The 18,625-nt window shown below is 34.0% G+C and overlaps 2 long non-coding RNA genes across 2 annotated transcripts; both read right to left on the bottom strand.

Moving 5' to 3' along the window:
• Positions 1-5,435: 5,435 nt before the first annotated feature.
• On the bottom strand, positions 5,436-9,191 carry LOC125674662 (uncharacterized). Its single transcript, XR_007370178.2, has 2 exons — positions 9,096-9,191; positions 5,436-5,774 (listed from the first exon to the last, which is right to left on the bottom strand). It is a non-coding gene; the product is annotated as an uncharacterized LOC125674662 (long non-coding RNA).
• A 3,829-nt stretch (positions 9,192-13,020) lies between these two features.
• On the bottom strand, positions 13,021-18,328 carry LOC125674672 (uncharacterized). The gene is made up of 3 exons (XR_008801824.1): positions 17,488-18,328; positions 13,788-15,553; positions 13,021-13,359 (listed from the first exon to the last, which is right to left on the bottom strand). It is a non-coding gene; the product is annotated as an uncharacterized LOC125674672 (long non-coding RNA).
• Between the last annotated feature and the right edge of the window lie 297 nt (positions 18,329-18,625).

The following is an 18,625-nucleotide window of genomic DNA, read 5'->3' as shown; positions in this document are numbered from 1 at the left end:
CGCATGGATACGGAACCGTTATGGACCACTCTGGATTGTGGAGCAGGTTTTGTTACCCCTTCCATGACAGTATCTTCCAGAAATGTCTTAACACAGCATTGTATACTTTATCTCTATTTACTTGTAAATGAATGGGTTTGTTTTATTTCGCAAGTTGGAAGTCATATCCATTAGCTTGTTACATATATAAAAGGTGAAGATAGCAAACTCAATCTCATAACTCCTATAAGCAATACCAAATAGAGAGTTGGACAAACACGGACCCATGAATATACCAGAAGTGGAACCAGGTGCCTCGGGGCAATAAGCATCCCCTGTTGACCAGTAACACCCACATTGAGCCCCATATCTTGATTAGGTAAACGGAGCTACCCGTAGTCAAAATTAGTGTACCAAGAACCGCCTAACAATCGGTATGAAACACGTCAGATATCATTTTACCCCATGATATGTTATATTGGCAGATTACATCGTTATAATGACCATAGAATTTGCGAAATGCTGACTTTAAAGGAGACTGTTCATACAATACGTAGGTTCAAATTAGTTCATGTATGATAGAGAAAAATTTGTATTAACTTCACTAGTCAAATACATAACCTGGCTTACAATCTAAAACGTAAATAAGTAACTGTTTTCGAGATAATCAGTGAGCATCATTGCAGGTTGTCTCTAAATTCGATATATTGATATGATTACACTTTCTTACAACTTTTGGGTCATCCCTTTCCATGTTTACCCTAATCGTTAGAACAGTTGCAGGATAACTTGCATCCCTTCCCATAGGAGGGGAAAGGACATTGCTGTGTACACTGTAACCCAAAACATGCAATATCACAGACTACATTTTAAGGAAAAAAAGAGATTTTACTTTTTACCTCAAACAATTCCGATAAAATTGTAGCATGTATTGACAGGTTTTTGGGTTTGAACTATCATACTTTTTATGTATCATATCAAATTCACAATATCATCGTGCATAGACTGATAATGTAGTTTTAATATCAACATACATACGTATTAAATATTGCTATCCCATTTGTAACCACTACCAGTGCAACATTTGAAAGATCTGCAAACGTAGATAAAATGGACGTGATACTATGATATATAGTCATAGAGTCCTATTGACAGTCAAGAATGTCTTAGTAATAGAACATTTAATTACATATATTGCTAAATATCATTAAATATAGTATCCATCCGTATATACAACCCTTTACTCATATATAATTTAATATTACATAATATAAATGATTAGCCAAGACCATTATACAAACTTCATTTCCTACCTACCACAAGGAAAATCATTCCCACCGACCAGCTGCAGGGAAAGCGTGATGAACTCTGACACCAACAGTCTCCCTCTTATCCAAATCATCACCATCTTCGGCTATCAATTTCTGATGACCAACGTTAATGCTATAATCAAACTCCTTCTCACATATCCAATGCAAGGAACCGAAAACTTATTTTACATCAATTATAAAAGTTAAGTGTGCTTAAATAATTGTTCGCTCATTGATAATGATATATCAATATTACAACATTACACAAATATATATGTATATACACACTTATGTAGCTCTAAGAGAAAAATAGCAATCGTAGCTACTCGGCCATTTCCGCGAACGAAAACTAACCTCGTAAACAGATAGAAAGAATCCTTCTTAAATTGTTCGCCAGAAGTTACGGCGCATATGGTGCACAGGAATATGGAGGGCCAGCTAGAATTTGCTATGCAAAAATTAAGTATATTTATTTAAGGCTTTTTTAAAACTGTTTGTAACTGTTCTTTACATGTACATTCGTTTGCCCAGTTCTGGATTATTGCCAGTTCCGAATCACTTTGTAATTATCATTAAAAATATATAATTAATGAAATGACTTTTACTTAGAAAGGTAAATCACGTTAAAAATGATTACTGAAGTATACAAAACTATTGTAATTTTTATCCAACCCAGGTTTATTACTTGTTATTCTTCTTTGATACGTTAGGATTTCGACATCTTGGTCACTTACACGCTTAGGGAAAAAATCGGGGCAAGGGGGGGGGGTGTCTGTAGCTAAAAAATAACCAAGTGTTCTGCATAAAAAAAATAAATGCATTTAATATATCTTTCAGCAAATGCGTCAATACATATTCCTTCAGTGAATGCATTATTGTGGTTGAGATGCCTTACCAAAGAGACAGCATCTGTTTGTCCATATTCCGGATCAGTCGTGTCAACTGCTGTCATACGCGACTTGTTGAACTTAGTTTTAAACTTTGAGCAATATCTCAGTTTACATTAATTACACTGTTCGATTTATAGAAGTAGTGTCAGATATAATACGCACACATTTTTTTTCATAAACACAGTAAACTATTTTTTTCTGATTACCAAAATGGATACCTCCCTTCCCCCGTAAGTGCATTTTAAAATGAGAATATCGGAACAGTAAATATACTATGTATTGCATCTAGATTTACATCTTGAAATTGATATTTAAAAACTATAAGCCTACTGTAGTCAATTTAATTTTTAAGCATATCAATATACATGTATGACTTTTTTTTCTTTCCAACTCCGCCAACTCCACAAGAAAATGCCGAAGGATTGTTATCCCGGGTAAATCTAACGTTAGATCATAACCACACCCAGAGAAAAATAATTATTTAAAAATAATAATTAAGAGAATTTTGAATACCTCAGCTTTGGTTATGTTAATGCCTAAATATGAAGCTTTGAATAGTGTTTAATATATATAACGTCAATAATGTAAAGATTAATTTAAAGTAGTGTTTGATTTGATTTTTATTTCTACAAAAACTAGGTATATATTAAGCGAAATAAACATACACACGTACTGATTTAAAGTTTCGGACCGGTTGAAAGTCGGAAATGGGTCAGTAAAAGTTCGAATTGGCCTGCAGTTGTTTCAAACATTCCCGTGATTCGGAACTGGCAGTGTGATTCGTAACTGACTCATGAACACGGTTATGGAAAATACAAAGGCCAGTGATATATATAACGATTTTCAAATAATTCTTGTTATTTTTCATTTTAGTAACTTCTGATCTCACAAAACGATTAAAAACTACATTATCTTCGTGAATGGTACCGATAGCAATTGTTAATGACAATTTGATCCGGAACTAGGCAAACTACTGTACCTTTCCAACTTTTCCGATACTGACTGTCTCTTGTGTACGCTCAGCTTTTCCACAGAAGAAATTAATTGGTTTAAAACAGTGTTTCGCTTTAACTGCGAAGGTGGGGTTTCGGGGTTTCAGCCGATCTCTTACTCGATTTGTGGATCGGTGATTCAGAATTCACAGTACTAGTCAAAATATTTCTTTAAAATATCAGACACTTTATGAAGCAATTTTAAGCAAAATTCACATACTACATAGTCATGAAGCTAGTATATTAAAGTTCAGTGGCGGATCTAGAGGGGGCAAGGGGTTACGAGGGTTGCAACTACACCCCCATTGGATTCGATAAAAAAAAAAAGAGAGAGAGAGAGAGAGAGAGAGAGAGAGAGAGAGAGAGAGAGAGAGAATGACTATAGAGTTATTAAAATCCTAGGCGATGGAAATTGTTTATACAATTGTGCGTCAACATTTCTATCAGGTGATGATAATTTAAATTATCTTTGATATAGTTTATATCTGTAATATTTCATTTTACTTTTTTCTAAATCAATTACTATGAGTAAATCGGAATGCATTTAAAAACAGGATTCGTTTTAAAATCAAGAGTGACAGATCTACGTCTGATAATTATACAATAACATTAATCCAAATTGAATTTAAAAATACAAATTGATAGCATTCCTGTTAAGTTGTCGTTTAACTATGTTAATGTACGTTATAACAACTCTCTTTTCAGTGGCGGATTTAAGGTAAATCGTGGTATCTTGTTTAGATAATTGTACTAAACGATAAAAGAAGCAATAATTTCTCCCACTCCCGGAGAAACGAATGACAAAATATTTTTAATTTCTTGAATTACTTCAATGGGATAACTTAATTTTTGTTTCAAAAACCCTTAAAATTTGCGTCATTTTACTAATTTCACCTTATTAAGAATGATAGAATATAGTAAAAATGACTTAAATAGGAGACTTATTTTAAGCCCTATAAAATCTGTAAAATCCAGGAGCTTCCGGGGGCTTCGCCCCCTGGGTCCGCACCAGAACTTCGCCCTTGAGAGAGAGAGAGAGAGAGAGAGAGAGAGAGAGAGAGAGAGAGAGAGAGAGAGAGAGAGAGAGAGAGAATGACTATAGAGTTATCAAAATCCTAGGCGATAGGAATTGTTTATGTAATTGTGCGTCAACATTTCTATCGGGTGATGATAATTCAAATTTTCTCTCATATCTACGTATGTAAGATACAGATATTCTATGAAAGAAAGGTTTGTAAGATATTTCTATCTTTCATATATCATTTATCTTACATATCCCGTGACGTCATAATCAATAATTTGCGTCATTTTACTAATTTCACCTTATTAGGAATGATACAATATAGTAAAAATGACTTAAATATGAGACTTATTTTAAGCCCTATAAAATCTGTAAAATCCAGGAGCTTCCGAGGGCTTCGCCCCCTGGATCCCCGCCAGAACTTCGCCCATAAGCCACTGGGGGCCCCAAGGCAGCCCCCAACCCCCTACCTCATAAAGTGGCGCCCCCCCCTCCCGTAACAGGAATTCCTGGATCCGCCCCTGCATTTCCTCTTCAACCCCCCCCCCCCCCAATTTGTAACAATTCTACATACGCGCCTAAAGTTAATGCCATAATGGAATAAATTTTGAATGTTATCCCTTAAATCAAAAACTCCGCCTTTTTAGTATACATGACTTACATTAATTATTTTGCTCTTTTTCTCATGGCAACAAACATACATGGGAGCTGCTATGTTGTTGGTTTTTTTTGTTACGTCACGCGTTTTTAAGGAAATCACCGAATTCATCCGCCGTCTAAATCAGAGGGTTTTTTTAAAGGCCGAGTGTGTTAACGCGCCTGATATGACATCCACTTTTAAAAGTAAAGTACAGCTATTTTCCTACAACTTGAGTCTTATGCACAAAATATTTGTCGTTAACGTATGGATTATTTTCCATGGAAATTTTTACGAAATTCGTATGGCATGATTTACATGGCGCTATCAAACTTTCATCTGAACGATCGATAATTGTGTAGTGACATGAGTTATGTCCCGTAATTGATAACGTCATTTGCGACAACTTCCGATTGCTTGATAGTTAAAATTATCTTATTTCTTTTATTAAATGCTACATATCTAAAATGACCCAAAACGTCTTAGGTCAACTCGAAAAGTAACACTGCTTTCAAAAGCTATCTACATAGAAATTATCATAGAGCGAAAATAAAGGTAATTTGAGTTAAAAGATTAGGCGATGTTTGCATAAACTGAAAGACAACCAGCAAGCTACAATTTATATATTGAATTATACATAAATAAAGCATGAAAAGTCTTCAAATACAAAGCATAGGTAAATACAAATACAGTCATTACACACCATGTCCCGATACAGTGCACTTTATAACAAATTACTCGTTTTTCATACTGCAGAGTTATCCAAATCTTCTTTTGCTTTCCTTCGATTATTTGTGTCTACACGAAGTCGATGAGATGCCCAGATGTACATGGCTGTTAAGATAAGAAACAATAGTCCTAGCATCGTAATGCTGATAATCATACCTCTTTCATTCTCGTTGAAATTGTTCCACATTGATGCAGCGTCACTTTGCATTGACATTTCTAAAACATGTATGTCGTCATGATTATAATGCAAACCTGTAGATACGAGGTGTATTGTGTTATATTCAATAATGGTTTTAATTTTTCTTGTGAAGGGAAATATGGAGATACGAGAACGAAATATTCGTTTAATCTGGGAATAAAAGCAGAAAATTTAAAGTGCCCTGGAGCGAATGTAAATCTCTTGACATTGTTTTATGTAAATTCATATTGGTCTTTGGTCATTTAGTCTTCCGAAAGTCTGTTGGACTTTCCATTGCCACGAACTTTGTTACTGTATTTACAATCATGAATGACATATTTTATCTAAAACCTTCTACCATAAGACGAAATAACTCTTGGTGGGGCTCCCATCTCAATATTTAGATTTATCTACGTTTTTTATTCACAATATTTATTTAATTCATATGTTGATTCGACATATACATCTGAACTCGAAATGAAAGATACCACAGAGTCTTCCACATCTGCTTCATATTGGATCTTTTACTGAACATTTTACTGAACCTTCTCTAGCGTCAAGTTTCATATTTATGTAGCAATATTCCATGATCACCTGTATATAAACATTATGTTTCAGAATTAAGTTGATATACCAGAGCATGTTCTGCGTATGATGAATTTTTTAAATGAAAGCAAGCTACTAGTAAACAAGTTGATGTTACAGGAGTTTCTTGCAAATTCCATGCTAGTTATAGTGATGTAATTTCAAAATACCACCCCAGTTGTTAGGTTTGTAAGACAAGTTTCATACCAATTGTTATGCCGTTCTTTACATACCCATTTTAACTACGGATTACTACGTTTACAATATTGGGTTAAAGGACTGAAGGCGGGTGTGACCGATCAACAGGGAATGCTTATTCCTGTTTAGCACCTGAACCCTCCTCTTGTTTTCCAGGGGTCCGTCTTTGCCCTACTTTTAATATTATATTTTTATAGAATTTGTTAGAATGATCACTATTCGTTATTTTCAATTTTCATTCTATAAAGACTAATTAATAGCTGCGGGAATACCCCAAATATGTCTGTCTTTTTGTGTGTATCGTTTAAACTAAGAAGAATTAATTTTGAGACTTAGTGATATGATTCGCGACTATATTTATTCTCGTATCGCCGGTCGTAACTCTTCTTTCAGTTATATTTGTAAGTGAACACAACAAGGGTGCCCCTGGTGATTTTTTTCTGACGCATGATTGAAAGTTGGTTAACGTTAGAGAGTATAAATTCCATCCCTTTCAGGAACATTATTTCAAACTAAATATGTCTCCTATTCAAAATTCCTTTACACAACGACTTTATTGCGTATGAGATTTTATGACAACTCAGATAAGATATGTAAATTGTTTATACAGAGTACAGTGCAAGATAAATTCAAATCTAATTCATCAAACCGTTTCTATAAACGCCAAGTGTATTAAAATGTAGCTTAACTTTGACACATCGATATTTGTAGGAATACAATATAGCTAATACATACACGCACTATACAACTACTGAAATTTTAATGTCAGTTCAGGGATTTGGCTATTTAAAATGCACTATATTCATCGAGATCGAGGGATGAAGTGAATATTGTATTTTTAAGGCTGTAGAATTCTGAAAAAGGGGGAAGATAACGAACAGTGATAATATTATAACTGCTATAAGGAAATGGGAATAAGGTATGTAAGTCGTGTTTGGTTCACATTCTCTTTTACCTCTTCCGGGTACAACAACGTTTGGAACATACACAGTCGTAACAACGACTCAGCGTTAATATGTAATTTGGTGTGTTGTTTTTCAATCGGCTACACACACAACACTGGGAAAACCCTGCCTTGCAGTTTATGTAGATTCCTAGTAGATGCTATGTAAGAGATGGATACAAAGATGTAGGTACGAAATCAGAGTAATGAGTAATGTCACATTTTAAAACACGTGTGGATACTGACAGCATATATTGGACATGTTGTATTGTTATTTCAGATGGGGAGTAGGACTTCAAAAATGTTGACAGACGAACTAAGAAAAAGACAGAATAAGAAGAATCGACTACGAATTTCCTACATAAGGGGTATCAGTAATTCTCCCTTATCCATGTTAAGTTTTAATTGCAGTTTTTATTATATAATTCCTTTTCGTCAAAAAAGGGGAAGGGCACTATTCCCGTATAAATATTCCAGAAAACACTCTTTCTAGAAAAAGTGGAAGGGGTTGACACACCTGATATTACTTGCCTGTATATAATTCAGCTGCTGCATGATCAAAGTGTGCATTGTGTCTTGAGAGACCTCGTATATTTTTTTCAATGTATAATCATCTAAAAGTGTCACGTGGCCTTAATAAGAATGATATTAAAACTCATATTCTGTGCTGATTTTAAAACTACAATTTTGTTGTGTAGTAAGCCATTTTAAGTCTATGAAAACAGCAACTTGCAGTATACTATTTTTTATAGACACTATGTTACAAAACCTACTTCAAACGTACACGGGGACTATCTTCAAACATCTAACCTGAATACTGGAGCTTACAAAACGATACCTGGTTGTTTATCTTTGCTTACAGGCAGAGTTCGATACCTACTCTAAAGTTATTACAACTGTGGGTTTTCATTGGTGGACCCAAAAAATAATAATCAATTTTATGATTTTGGGAATTACATTAAATTATCTGATATTGAAAACATCTAATACTTCATTTAATTCAAAGATATGTGGGTGTAAATATACTTCTCATATTTTCTAATATCTACAATCTCAGTCAATGAAAAGTCTGACCAGGACATTTTTCCTATCTTTCTTCTGTAAATTATTTAAACATTGCAGACTTCAAAATTCTTTAGGACTTTAATTTTGCATAGATAATTGAACATTGGAAACAGAAACAAAACAATGACAAACAAAGACGTCAGTGCTTGCATTTTAACAGAGCGGCACCAATGTCCCGCTATAGATAAAAGCTTATTACTGTAAGGTTAATGATTTACAAACCAGCTTAAATGTAGCCTATATCTTCTAAACATTAAAAGGCTGTATTGTCATCTATTTGTTTCTTCTATTTTAGAGCGACAAATTCAAGTAAGATTGTTTGAGTGCCCAAGAGGAGTAACCATCCCCTGTCGACTGGTCATACCCTCCGTGAGTCTTATATCTTGATCAGGTAAACGGATTAATCCATAGTCAAAATCAGTGTGTGCAGAACGGCATAACATGTCATACAGCATCTCTGAGTAAGCACGGTGTAAATTTCCCTTGCTGTAATTTAGATTGAATACTAGGCTGATCTGAAGTAAAATCTATGCCAATATGTGTGAATGGGGCATTCTCTTTCCGTTACCTTTTTGCATGTCTGGAGTGGTAGATAGAACGGATGAAGTGTCTCGTGAAGAAAAACGTCTGTCAACATCAGCATTATGTCTTAGTGATACGGAAATATTTGTAACCACTACAACATTTGGAAAATCTGCAAGCATAGATAGACTAGATGTAATGCTTTGATATATGGTCGAGGAGTCCTCTCTGCTCTACAAAATGTCTTAGCAATAACACATTTACATGAAATAATATATTACGGAAGTGAAAATCCTTTTCATCATATGCACTCCTTTACTTTACCCACAGTTGTTTTTGTATTATAGAATAATTCAAAATCATTATGCGATTATGTCAGTTCTTACCCACCACATGGCAAATCATTCCCACTGACGAGCAGCAGGAAAAACGTGACCAACATAGATACAAACAGACCTCCTCCGTTACAACTCCTGACCATTCTCGACTATCAGTTCTTAGTTATCAATGCTATGTTTTAATGTAATCGATTGTAACATGTATGAAACAAGGAAACAGAAACTTATTCTCCATCAATTTGTTGTGCCTTCATACTTTCCTAACTCACTCTGATACATATTATATCAGGAAATCCATGGTACCAAATATTTAAAAAAATATTCATAAATTATTTCCTTTCAGATCGGAGGATAATATGAGGATAACGAATAGTTTTGAATCTCATAAATCCTATTATAAATGCAAAATTTAGTGTCCAATAAGCAACGGCCCTTGGAAACATCAGAGGTGGAGTAAAGTGTCTGAGGAGGGGTAAGGGTCCCGTGATAACCCATAACAACTATCGCGAGTCAGAATGTCATGAATCATATGCCCCTTTGTTATTTTAACCTTATCATTAATGTGAGAAGAATAGTATACCAACCAAAAACGTAAACCACTTCCTCTTAATATCAGATAGCTGTATCGACCGATCTTCAATGTAAAACTTATATGGTACCAATTCTGATGCACCAGATGCGCATTTCGACAAATAATGTCTCTTCGGTGATGCTCAACCGAAATGTTTGAAATCCGAAATAACAATGAAATGTTAGAGCTAGTATAGCCAGAAACAGCGTGCCAAAAACGTGGAGTCAAATTCGCCTAAGGATAAGAGCTATGCATGAGGGAGATAATCCTTAATTTTGAAATGAATTTTTAAATTTTATAACAGCAATTAAATATACATCCGTATTTTCAAGCTAGTAACGAAGTACTTAGCTACTGGGCTGTAGAGACCCTCGGGGACTAACAATCCACCAGCAGAGGCCTCGACCCAGGGGCCATAATGTAAAACTTATACGGTACCATTCAATGTCATCTGTCTATTTCGTAGCAACACATCTAAGCAAAATTGTTTACAAGATGCAAAACGAAGAACTATTTTACGACTTATTAATGTTTCTTGAGCAAATTGTCTTTTTTTTGTATCGAACAAAGGAAAATAATTTAATCCGCATCAATATAATACGTATTAATCTCGCTGCATGAACACAGTGTTAATTTACGAGGTGTTGTATTTTTGTTTGCTTTTATACTTTTCTGAATATCTGGAGTCGTAGATAAAACAGGTGAAGTCACTCACGAAGGAAGTCTTCGGTGGACATCAGCACCATATCTCAGTGATACAGAAATGCTATGGGTCATCCTGGAGCAGGTGTTGTTACCACCTTCTTGATAATATCTTCCAGAAGTACTTTAACACGTCATTGTATCCTTATTTCTATTTACTTTTAAATGAATGTTTATTTTTAATTCGTAAACTGTAAAGCACGTTTATTTACAGATATGTAAGTATATATTAGTACATGTATGATAGAGAAAAAATTATATTAACATCATAAAATTCAAATAAATATATAACCTGAACCGTAAACAAACAATTTTTTTCACGATTATCATTAAGCAATATTCCAGGTTATCTCTAAGTTCGTCATATCTATATAATCACACTTTCTTGCCACTTGTTGGGCATCCTTTGCTTGATTACACTAATTTTAGAACAGTTGCAGGTTAGCTGCCATTCATTTCCAGAGATGGGGAAGGGACATTTCTTTGTACAATGTAAAACTTATACTGTACCAATTTTGATGCACCAGATGCGCATTTCGACAAATAATGTCTCTTCAGTGATGCTCAACCGAAATGTTTGAAATCCGAAATAACTATGAAGTTTAAGATCTAAATATAGCCAAAAACAGCGTGCCAAACAAGTGGAGCCAAATTCGTCCAAGGATAAGAGCTATGCACGAGGGAGATAATCCTTAATTTTGAAATGAATTTCTAAATTTTATAACAGCAATTAAATATACATCCGTATTTTCAAGTTAGCAACGAAGTACTTAGCTACTGGGCTGTAGATACCCTCGGGGACTAACAGTCCACCAGCAGAGGCCTCGACCCAGGGGTCATAATGTAAAACTTATACGGTACCAATTTTGATGCACAATCCATCCCAATATACTCAATGTCACAGGCTACAATTTCAGGGGAAAAGAAATTTTTCACGTTTTACCTCGAACACGTCCGACAAAATTGTAGTATGTATTGATATGTTTGGGGATTTTAAATATCATACGTTTTGGTGTTCTGTATAAAATTACATTCAAAATATCTTCGTTCATGTACTGATAATGTGGTTTTGATATCTCTGGTGTATCCAGGGGTCAGTGTTTGCCCGATTATCTATTTTATATTGCTTATAGGAATTAGGAGATTGATCACTCTTCGTTATCTTCACCTTTCATCTATATACATACGAAATATTTTTTCACGATTGCTATCCCATTTCTAACCACTACAACATTTGAAAGATCTGCAAACATGGATAAATGCGATACTATGATACATAGTCTTTGAGTCATCTCTACACTCACGAAAGTCTTAGCAATAGTACATTTACATACACACATTACCATCATCATACGCACTCCTTTACTGTACTCACATACCGTTTAATATCACATGATATCAATATTTATTCAGGACAATTATACAAACGTCATTTCTCACCCACCAGACGGAATCTCATTCCAACAAACCAGCTGCAGGGAGAACTTAATGAAGATGGAAGCCAACAGTTTCCCTGCGATACAAATTTGCAAGAGCATCTCTGACTATTATTTTCTAATGACCAACGTTAATGCTGTAAATGAACTCATTGCACATGTCCAATACAAGAAAACGGAAACTTGTTTTACATCAATTCCAAAAAGTTGAGTGTACCTAACCAATTGAACCCTAATTCAAAATGACACATTATTATCAGAACTTTATGAACTACCTGATCAAGATATAGGACTCACGGTGGTTGTGACCGGCGGATAGGGGATGTTTACTCCTCCTAGACACCTTATCCTACCTCTGGTGTGCCCAGGGTCCCATGTTTGCCCAACTTCCTATTTTGTATTGCTTATAGAAGTTATGGCATTGGTCACTGTTCGTCATCTTCACCTTTCATATATACACACTTATATAGTTCTAAGAGAGAAATAGTAGTTTAACGCGCCTGATATGACATCCACATTTCAAGTTCAAGTACAGTGATTTTTCTACAACTTGAATTTTATACACAAAAATGTCTGTTGTTAATGTATGGATTAATTTTCATGGCAATGTTTACGAAAGTAACTTGGCGTGATTTACAGGGCGCTATCAAACTTTCATTTGAGGGATCGAAAAGTGTGTATTGACATGAGTTATCGTCCGTAATTTTATAACGTCATCTGAAACAACTTTTGATTGCATGACAAAACCAAATTTACAGAGTTTACATCGAAGTGACCTTCATTTATGGTACAATGCGCTGCTTTGAACTGCAACGTGTTCATTGTTTTATATTACCATAATACAAATTAGATAGGTTTTCCGTACTTCTAAATGTATTTATGTTCTATAGTTTCATTATTTCAAATAGTAAGAAAACCAAGAAGTCACAGATTACATATACAATTATACATAATAAAGTATGAAAAGTCTCTCAATTACAAAACATAGGTAAATACAAAAACAGACATTACACACCATGTCCAGATACACTGCACTTTGTAACAACAGATCAACCGTTCTTCATATTGCAGAGTTCTTATCTAAATATTCTATTACTTTGCCACGATTCTTTGTTTCTACATGAATGCGATGAGATACCCAGATATAAATAGCTGTCAAGATAAGAAACAGTAGTCCTAGCCTCGTAATGCTGACAACCATGACTCTTTCCTTCTCGTTCAAATTTTCCCGCATTGATGCAGCGTGACTTTGTATTGACGTTTCTGAAACATTTACGTGATCATGATTCTCATGCAAACCTGTAGGCACACGGTGCATTGTTTTATATTCACTACTGGTTTTAATTTTTCTTGCGAATGGAGATACGAAAATGAAATATTTACTTTGCCTGGTAATAAAAACAGAGAATCTAAAGTATCCTGGAGCGAATGTAAAGCTCTTGAAATTATTTTTATATAAATGCATATTGGTTGTTGGTCATCAACACTTCCGACAATCTTGTGGACGCCTCAAAAGCAGGAATTGTGCTCCTCTATTAGTCGAGCTACTCTTATATTCTAACAGAGGTAGCATTTATTCAAAAGCTTCTATAATAGTAACAAAAACCGTTTGATATTACTGTCATCTCAAAATATAGATTTACATGTATCAATGTTTTTTTTTTATTCACAATGTTCATTTTCATACATACGTAGATTCGATATATCCAGGTAAACTCGAAATACAAGACACCACAACGACTTTCACATCTTCATATTTGGATAGTTTATTGAAATAGATGTCAAAAGGGAAACTGACAGGTCAAGTCTATGACACATGGGATGATTTCAGTCTCTCCATCGTCAACGTCTCATATTTATCTAACAATATTCCGTGATCCGTCGCGAATAGCTTAATCACTGACTTCACTCACTTTGGGGCAGTACACTTGTTGAATTGACTTTCTACGTAAATGGACAACATTCTTTTATTATATGACCGACTAAACTAAAGCATCAAAATCGGAGGCTAGAGCATACAAAACGATACATAGTTAATCATCTTTGTTTACAGGCAGAGTGCAAATCTTGTCTAAAGTACTTACAATAGCGGGTTTTCAGTAATCTACCAAAAATAAAAATAAATCATGATTTTTTTGTAATTCCATTTTTATCTGATATTGCAAACATCTAACATTTCATTCAACTCAAAGGTACATGGATGATTTTTTTTTTTAATTTGTAAAATCTCACCCAATGTGTAGTTTAAAATGGATATTTGCTATCTCGATTCTTTTTTTAAAAAATTGAACATTGCAATCTTAAAATTCTTTATGATTTTAGTTTTCCGTAAAACAACGATCCATGGAAACACAAACAAACAACTATACTAACGCTTGTATTTTGACAGAGCAGCACTAATATTCTAATAAAATTTAAAGCTTATCAATATGATTCGAATAATATACAAACCAACTTAGAATTTGGTTAATTTGTTCTGAACATTTAAGGGTTGTGTTGACCTTCTATTTTGTTTTGTTTTTTCTAGATCAACACATTTCAGCCAGATTGTTTAGAAGATCCAAATAGAAGAACACTCAAAACTAACGATGTCCTTTCTTTCCTAGCAAGTTATCTCTTTCTCATATCGAGGATGACAAAAGAATTGAATCTGGATCGGTGTAGCACATATCATAAAAACGTGAAGATAACGAACAGTAATAAATCTCATAGCTCCTATCAGAAATACAAAATCAAAACTTGTGTAAACATAGACCCCTGGATATACAAGAGGTGCGATCAGGTGCCTAGGAGGAGTATATATCTTCTGTCAACGGGTCACACTCGTTGTGAGCCCTACATCTTGATCAGCAAAAGAAATAATCCATAGTCAAAATCACCTTTCAGAGAACGATCTAACAATTATTATAAAACACGCCAGACAATATTCTCCGTGTGATCACAGTGTAATTTTATTTTGCTGTAATTTAGTTTGAATACTGAGCTGATTCGAAGTAAAGTGATTGCCCATTTGTGTAAACGAGCATTGTATTTTATTTTTGTTTTCTTTACGTTTCTGCGAGATTGTAGTCCTTGATAGAAAAGTTGAAGTGTCAATGTCAGCATCATGTCTTGGTGACACGGAGATACCATGGGTCATCCTGGACATTGCATCAGGTGTTGTTACCACTTCCATGACAATATCTTCCAAAATTGCATCACATCATTGTATACTTTATTTCTATTTACTTTTAAAGAAATATTTGTTTTCATTTTGTAAGTTGTAAAGTATAAATTTCCTTGTTAAGCACAGGTAACATACATAAATATTTGTAATAATAATACTTCCCACCTTGGCATCCATTTGCTGGATCACACGTCTCCTGTTCACACAAACATTTATTCTGACAGTCCGTACAAAAACTTGGATACCGGCATTTCAAGTCACAAACATCCCCTACATAGCCTGACGGACAATCTGAAACGTCAGCAAGTAAGAGTTTTCAAGATCATCATTGTACGTTATTCCAGGGTATCTCTTATGTCAATTCTTAATCATATTCCGGTATATTTTATATAATAGCACTTTCTTACCACTTTTGGGGCATCCTTTTGCATGACTACCTAAATGTTAGAGCAGTTCTAGGATAACTGACATCCCTTCCCAAAGATGAGAAAGGAACATTACTGTCTACCATTTATCCCAAAATAATATCACATGCTACAATTTCATGGGAAAAGAAATGAAACAATTCCGACAAAAACTTTTGTTTCTATGTTTAGATTTTTAAACTATCATACTGTTCGTTTATCCTCAAATTCAAAATATCTCATATATATATATATATATATATATATATATATATATATATATATATATATTGTATCCTTTAAATCGTATAGATGCTGATATACTTATTTACAGATTCATGTACATACGAAGACATTTTTCAGGATATCTATCCCATTTGTATCCATTGCAACATTTGAAAAGTCTACAAACAGATAACACAGATGTGGTATTATAATACAAAGTTGTAGAATCTTCTCTGCTCTCAAGAATGTGTAGCACTAGAACATTTAGATACAATCATATACTACTAATGGGGACCATCATCATATGCACCTCTTTACTTTACTCACATCTTATTTACTATTGTATAATATAAATGATTATCCAGGATCATTATATATATATATATATATATATATATATATATATATATATATATATATATATATCACATAATGAACACTGACACGAACTGTCTCCCTGCGATACAAATCATCACCATTTTTTGCTATTAATACTAAAAAAAAAATTATCTCACGTTTGCGACACAAGGAAACGGAAACGGACATTATTTTACATAAATTTCCTTCAATGTCACCTGTTATCAATACAACATTAAAAATATTTATTCACATGCCTATTTGGTTCTTAGAGGGCAATAGCTATTTAGCTGATGAATCATCAAGTTTTATGAGTTCACATGAGAAAACCCGGTTATTCATTTATACGTTTAAATGACAAAAAATCTATATATCAAATCGATTTTTCTAGAAATGAATAAACAGAGGACTGCATGAAAATATGTTTTGTGGGGATACATATTGGATGATTTGTATAATCAGTGAATCAGAATTATACTAGAATCATTCCCTATGCAAATTTATGTATGAAAAGGCCAGTACGTATAAAAGTTTGACATTTTCGTCAACTTTCATAAATTCATTTATTATATTTCGTATATCTATATATATCATATACAGCATATCAACAAAGTCATACTGTTATAATGCAGAAAGGAAAGATAACTATATTACACAATGAAACACATACAGAGTGCGTCACAAATGTAGATACATTTTCTGCGTTAGCAGTACTTAATATAATTATCAAGATTCCATGTACCAAAATATTTCATATAAAATAAGATTATTATAAATTTTCATCTTTCCGATCGTTTGCAAAGATGAGGACAACGAATAACACCAGAGGTGGAATTTTGTACCTCTGAGGAGTAGTAAGCATCCTCGGATTATCCTTAACAACGACTATGAGTCAGTATGTCATAAATGTTATGTTCCTTCCTTATTTTCACCTGATCATTAATGTGAGGTAAATATCTCATAAACTAAACGACAACGTAATCAATTTCTTCTAAATATCAAAAAGCTGCACCGACTAATCTACAGTTTGGTTCCTTTATTTTACAGCACCAAATTTAAACAAGTTTGTTTAAAAGATGCAAATAGAAGAAATATTTGCGACGGATGATGTATTTTCTCGAGCAAAATAATATATTTAGATTAAACAAGGCAGAGAAATTTTATCCACATCAGCGTACACCGTATTGCCCTTGCCGTATGAGCACGGTGTTAATTTACGAGGTATTGTATTTTTGTTACCTTTCTGCATCTCTCGAATCGTAGATAGAACAGGTGAAGTGTCTCATGATGGAAGTCTTCCTTGGACATCAGCAGTGATACGAAAATGTTAAGGGTCATCCTGGACTTTGGAGCAGGCGTTGTTACCACTTCCGTGACAATATCTTTCAGAATTGCTTTAACACGTCATTGTATCCTTAATTTCTATTTACTTTTAAATGACCGTTTTATTTCGTTAGTTGTAAAGCATATTCATTTACTTGTTACATAGAAGTAGGCACAAATTAGTACATGTATGATAGAGAAGAAATGTATTAACTTCACAAAAGTCAACTACATACAATGTAACCTGAGGTACAATCTGAAACCTAAACAAGTAAATCTTTTTTACGATAATCATTGTGCAATATTCCATGTTGTTTCTAAGTTTCATATATTTTGATAATTACTCTTTCTTACACCTTTATTGGGCATCCTTTTGCATGATTACCCTAATCTACGATAACTGACATCCCTTTCCCAAGAAGAGGAAGGAGCATTACTGTGTACAATCTCTCCCGAAATACCCAATCTTACAGGCTACAATTCAAAGAAAGAAAGAAATTCCACTTTTTACCTCAAACAATTCCGACAAAATTGTAGTATGTATTGAGATGTTTCGGGATTTCAACCATCATACGTTTTTGTTTGGTACTTTTATATAATATCAAATTCAAAATATCATCGTACATGGACTGATGAAGCCTCTTTGATATCCAGACACATACGTATGCAATACTGCTATCTCATTTATAATCACTACCACAGCAACATTGGAAAGATCTGCAAACATAGAAATTATCATACAGAGAGAATAAAGGTAATTCGGGTTATAAGATATTAGGTGATGTTTGCATGGTGCTTTTAGAAACAAGTCATTCATGGACTTCTATAAAATGAGAATTACAGATGATATGCCGCACGTCTGTCACCGAGAAGGTACTGATAAATCCCTGTTGACTATTATCGTATGGAAACTATAGTCATTGATACATGTACTTACCAGAAAAACTTTCACTGGTTCTCCTAGATTTCTTGTTCTCCTAATACAATTTCTTGGTGAGGTGCTGTTTTGGTGCCAACCATCCATATGACGAGTATTGATATTTTATCACGCAAT

This window comes from Ostrea edulis, chromosome 3 (genome assembly GCF_947568905.1).
Source record: "Ostrea edulis chromosome 3, xbOstEdul1.1, whole genome shotgun sequence".
NCBI lineage: Eukaryota > Metazoa > Mollusca > Bivalvia > Ostreida > Ostreidae > Ostrea > Ostrea edulis.
This window is presented reverse-complemented; position numbering and strand designations above follow the sequence as displayed.